Source organism: Leucopleurus acutus (assembly GCF_964270905.1).
Source record: "Leucopleurus acutus genome assembly, chromosome: 2".
Lineage (NCBI taxonomy): Eukaryota > Metazoa > Chordata > Mammalia > Artiodactyla > Delphinidae > Leucopleurus > Leucopleurus acutus.
This window is the reverse complement of record NC_139143.1, coordinates 23,178,521-23,184,520: the sequence shown is the minus strand read 5'-3', so window position 1 is coordinate 23,184,520 and position 6,000 is coordinate 23,178,521.

Below are 6,000 nucleotides of genomic sequence, written 5' to 3'. Positions count from 1 at the left end.
AGGGCCAAAGCTACTAGCAAGGATAATTTCATCAAAGCCAAACTAGGACCACTCTGAACCTTGTAACAATGAGGTCACGCTCCAGATGCTAGAAGTGGCGAATCTGAGCTTCCCTCATTTTCTGAGTAAGGTCTTCTGTAAACCCTATTCTGTGGTAGCAGTGACTCAATTCATTTATTATTACAGTGGCTTGTATATTTGGGGGGGGTGTTGTTTTTGTGATATTGGGGTGTCTATATTTATGATTGATTTAGTTAACAACGCAACCCCCCAACTATAACATGGTTACCATGGGAAAATGTCATCCACTTTATGAAGTGGTTCCATGGACTGCACTGCGACAAAAGCCCCTGTGGGACAAGGTCCACCCTGACCCAGAGGCAGGCGCAGATCTGGGCAAAGGGCACGAGCTCGCTGGTCGGAGCACCGTTATTACCAGCACTCAGTGCCTGGCGATTCTCTCACCTCTTATGGTGAAATATCAAGGAAGAGAGGGGTGTGTGAAAGAGAAGATCCAGAAGTTTGACTTAGGACTAAATTATGGATGACATCAAAAGAAGCCTCGAGAATGTACAGGAGCCCATAATCCCAGTGCCCGGTCAGCAGAGGCGCAAGATGTTCAGCTGGGGTGGAAGACAAACGTAGTAGGGAAGGGGGAGGTAGGCTGGCTTCCTCAAGCGGTGTCAGTGAGGAATGACACCTCCCACTGCAACTGTCTCCAACAGCTATTATTCGTTAAGAAAGGGGGGGAAGAAGGGCCTGAACCTAGCTAAGAGAGCAGAGTATTCCTGACAAGAGTAAATAGAAGGGTTCGGTAGTAAACCAGAAATGAGGTCCCAGTTTTCCTCTTACACCTCCTTCACACCAGATCAAGTTCCTTGACTCCCAATCCATCCCCAAAGGAATAATCTTCCCACTTAAGCCCTGTGTTAAATGAGCAAAACATCATAGAGCGTTGCAAAGTGTTTAACGACACCTTGTAAAAAACCCAACAGAAAGACGGGCAAAAGACGTGAACAGGCAATTCATTGAGACTGTGAATATACAATCAAAAAGAAGTCCGGGCTTCCCTGGTGGCACAGTGGTTGGGAGTCCGCCTGCCAATGCAGGGGACACGGGTTCATGCCCCGGTCCGGGAAGATCCCACATGCCGCGGAGTGGCTGGGCCCGTGAGCCATGGCCTCTGGGCCTGAGCGTCCAGAGCCCGTGCTCCGCAACGGGAGAGGCCACAACAGTGAGAGGCCCGCGTACCGCAAAAAAAAAAAAAGAAGTCCAAGCTAATTATTCCTCAGAGAACTGCAAATGCAGACCTCAGTGAGACACCTACACCTACCAGGTTAGCAAGAATTAAGAACGCTGACAACACCAGGTGTGGGCGAGGAGGTAAAGCTACAGGAATTCTTTCACATTCCTAGTGGGAATGTAAATTGGTATAATGACTTTGGAAACCCATTTGGCATTTTGTTGTAAAGTTCAACATGCATATAACTAGGACTTAGCAGTTTCGCCCTGGGTATATATCCTACATCAGGTTTTTTTTTCCAAACAGGCTCCCGTTAGCAGGTCATGAACCTAATTGAGTGGTACACAACAAACATTTTTAACAAACAAAATAGAATACAGTAGAGTAGAAAAACTTAGAGGACCTTGTCTGTAGTAAGGGTAAGTTTTGTTTCGTAAATTGTTTCACATATGTGTGTGCACCCATGTGTGTGTGAGTTGCGATGTGATTTTCATGGTTGATAAATGAACGAGGCAAGACACCTGCTGAGGAGCAGAAAGTCTTCTCCTGGGATCAGCCTTTGAATGTTAAAGCAGAAAAGGTTTCCACAATAAATTCACCCAAGTTAGTAACAGGCCATGTTCCCTGTCTACATTTCTTGACTAAAATAGATTATTTTCTTCAAACTGTATTTTTGCACAAACCCATTTTTACCAGTGGGAGTACAGCATGTGCCACCTGGACCAGGCTCTTCTGCGGACACAGTTCACCAGCTGCCCTCACTCTCAAAATGCAATTGAAATGGATGCATCCTTTAAACTGAATACAAGCAACGGCTTCCAGGGATGCGTTTGACTCAATAATTCATGAAGTACTCATGATTACTTATTACTGAGAATAAAGTACAATTAGCCACGTAGAAGCCCAGGAAATGTATCTGCCATAAAGTATTAAGTGTCTCTACTGTACAGCAAACTTTACTGTCTCAAAAACCATTCCTAGTCCCAAGGACTTACTGGAATAAAAGCATCAATTGTGAACTATTCGGCTTGCAAAGGTGGAACAAACTTTCATATCTTTGTGTTATGGGTTGAATTGTTTCCCCTCAAAATGTATGAGCTAACCCCTACTACCTCAGAATATGACCTTATTTGGAAATAGAGTCACTGTAGATGTAATTTGTTAAGACGAAGTCATACTGGAGTCGGTGGGCCCTTAATCCCATATGACTGGTGTCCTTCTATAAAGGGGAAATTTGGACACAGACATGCACACAGGGAGAATGCCATGTGAACATAAAAGCAGAGATCGGAGTGATACAGCTGCCAGAAAACCACCAGAAGCTAAGCAAGAGGCATGGAATAGATTCTCCCTAACAGCCCTCAGAAGAAATCAACGCTACTGATATCTCAGTTTGGGATTTCTAGTCTCCAGAACTATAAGACACTGATTTCTTTTACTCTAAACCACCCAATTTGCAGTACTTTGTTACAGTAGTCATAGCAAACTAGTACTTCGGATCATTAAGATTTAGGCAAATGCTTTATCTCCTATTTAAATACTAAATATTATAATTACAACTCTGTAGGTTTATAGTCAACATTTGAAATCAGGAGACCTGGAATAAAGATTCTACTTTGAGTTGGCTGTTTAACCAATCAGTATCAGCTGCTTCAGTGTGATGAAGGTTTCTTTGCATTAAAAATAGGCATAGGGCCACCAGTTTAGAACTCAGATAAAAGACCTCAATTTTTTGTTTTTTGTTTTTTTGGCCGCACCGCATGTGGGATCTTAGTTCCCTGACCAGGGATCAAACCTGTATCCCTTGTGTTGGAAGCGTGGAGTCTTAACCACTGGACCACCAGGGAAGTCCCCAAAGACCTCAGTTTGGAACTGGCTTCCTGGTCCTGGGTGGTCCACGTTGAATTAATCTAGATCCACTTTCATACCCCCTACCTGTTCCCAGCCTTCCTTACCCGCAAAAGGCTAGTGTCTTGCTTTCAAAAGCTTCTTGGAAGAACTGGTAATTCTCTCCTGGTACAATCACAAGCGAATGAATGGTTCATTGTTAAAGAAGTCATTCAGCTGAATAAGGCAATCTCTCCTTCAAACAAAGTTAGGGGTGTTGGACCAAACGTTATAATTAAGTCAAGTATTTGTCTACATTTCTTGTTATGCAGCTCAATGTATATAGGCATTTCAAATAACTGAATTTTGGGGTTCCATCAATGTTATTTACTTATTAAGACAAATGAATTTATAGATGAGTATGTAGTAAAGTACAATGATACTATCTTACTTTTTAAAAGGGTTCAAAGACATCTGAGATGTTTGAAAACTTCGACATTTTACAGAGGGTAGGAAAAGCAGCTAGCAATTTCCTGAATTGCTGAGAGCATCTTCTAGAGTTAAGTTACCAGTACAATTATACTTTCACTAGATGCCCAAATCCTACTTATCCGCTTATAATTTCTGTTGACTTGTGAGTGAGAAATAAAGATATAATTTACTGGCTAAGCCAGTCCTATAATGAGTGGAACAAAACAGGATATGCTTGAGAAGTAATAAGCACTTGTCTTTGATTTCCAACACTCTGGTCAGGAAATCTGAACTGCTCGTGATTTAGATCTTTTGGAAAAGAAAAAAAAAAGTGTTGCTAGGGTTTCCTAAACTTTCTGCTGGGAGATGTTAGTTTTTTGTCTTATTGTGGTGAAATATACATAAAATTTACCATCTCAACCATTTTTAAGTGACAGTTCAGGAGCATTAAATACATTCATTCACATTGCTATGCAACTATCACCCCCAGCCATCTACAGAACTTTTTCATCTTGTGAAACTGAAACTCCCTACCCATTAACAGTAACTCCTCATTCCCTCCTTCCCCAGCCCCAGTAACCTCTATTCTATGTTCTATGTCTGTGAATTTGACGACTCCAGGTACCTCATAAGTGGAATCATACAATATTTGTCTTTTTATTTCACTTAGCATAATGCTTTCAAGTTTCACTCATGCTAGATGTGTCAGAATTCCCTTCCTTTTGAAGGCTGAGTAATATTTCACCACATCTAGATATCATATTTTGCTTATCCATTCACCTGTCAATGGACACTTGGGTTGTTTCCGCCTGAGTTGTTACTTTTCATACCTTGTCATTTTCTGACATCTCCTGTCCTTGGATCACTAAAGAAAGTCAGACACAGCTGGGGAGGGGGCAGGTGATGGGTTGAAAGTGAGGCAGGTGAGGGGGAAAGATGAGGCAGGGTGGGCAGCCAAAGGGCCTGTGCAGAGGGAGGCAGAGGGCCAGGCCGGTTTCCCCAGAGGCCAGTCAGACAGCAGCACCATCTGCCTGAAAAGCTGTACCAGCAGTGGTTCTTCTTAGTTTCAGGTGTCCTTTGACCCCTGTGTTTAGAACCCCTGGTCAGGTACAGCCTCTGGTAGGTGACTCTAGAATGACACTCACATTTCTAAATCAACGTTCCCTGAAGCCTATCAGAAAGACCTTTACCAGAACTAAGCAAGCCAGTGAGAGCATTTCGAACTAGTCCAGATGAGTAGTTAGGAAGAGTGAGCTCCAAACCCCCTATTAACTCTAAACACCACTCTTTTAAACCCAGGTTTTCAATTTGACTGAAATGGGATCGTGTTACAAGCTCTTTCTGAATTTACAAAACAAAAAAAAAAAGGAGGTATCTGGTCTTGGGCAAATTAGGCTATAAGACATTCTGTAAGTAAAAATATTGATAATTTCAGTACTTCGACACATTCAACATTGATATTTAAAAGTCAATTTAAACACAAAAACTGGGTGATCATTTGATTTTTCACAATAATCAGGGAGGTAAAGGCCTGTATTAACAAATAATTTTGCATGTGAGGAAAGAAATTTCAGAAAAGCTATGTGGCATATCTAAGGTTACCTACCTAAGAAGCGGCAGCATAGGAACTAGAAACCAGGTTTTCTGAATTTAAATTTTAAGCTCTTTCTTTAAGTCAGAAGTGTTTAATCCCGGGAAAAGAGACAGAGGTAGACTGATGCACTATGGACTGGATAAAATTTTAGTAACTTACAACCTGTCAGTTCTGGCTTTGCTACTAACAAGTTATCTCATGTGAGGTAAATAACATTATCACCACTTCTCCTAAGAAATTAGGACTCAAGTCGTTGGCTTGCCCAGGGACTGGCAAGTGTAAGATTTGATCCAAACTATCTCGTTTGAAGAGTCCTCAACCTTCACCTCCATTCTAGAAGCAGAAACATGTTTTTATTTTTGTTTATGGATTTCTAAATAAAAGTGTACTCAGAATTTAGAAGTAACGAAGGCAAATCTGCTCTGACTGAAGGGGGTGAGGGACCCAGAAGGTCCCCCAGGAGGGTGCTGTCCATAAGATGGCCTGAGGAATCCTGAAACTGCCCATTGGTTTGACCAGAACTTTCTAAGTCTTTACACGTCTTACTGAAGCACACCTGGACATTCTCTCTCTCTCTCTGTCTCTCTCTCTGTGCCAAAACTGTAGCATTTACTTTTTGGGGGGTAAAGCTGGTCATTTCTCCAATACTTCCAAACTGATTTCTCTAACAAAGTCACCCAACCCTAAATGGGGTTCTAGCTCTCTGCTTCTGGTGACCAATTGCTGTGACCAGCCAAAAGTGATCTTTGGGCACTTTTTAAAATACTATGCACTAAACACGGTTAATGATCCTGGGCCTAAATGGAAAGAAAGAAAAAAGGGCAGGATTCCCTTTCATTGAAAGGACTGAGTTGGGACTTCCCTG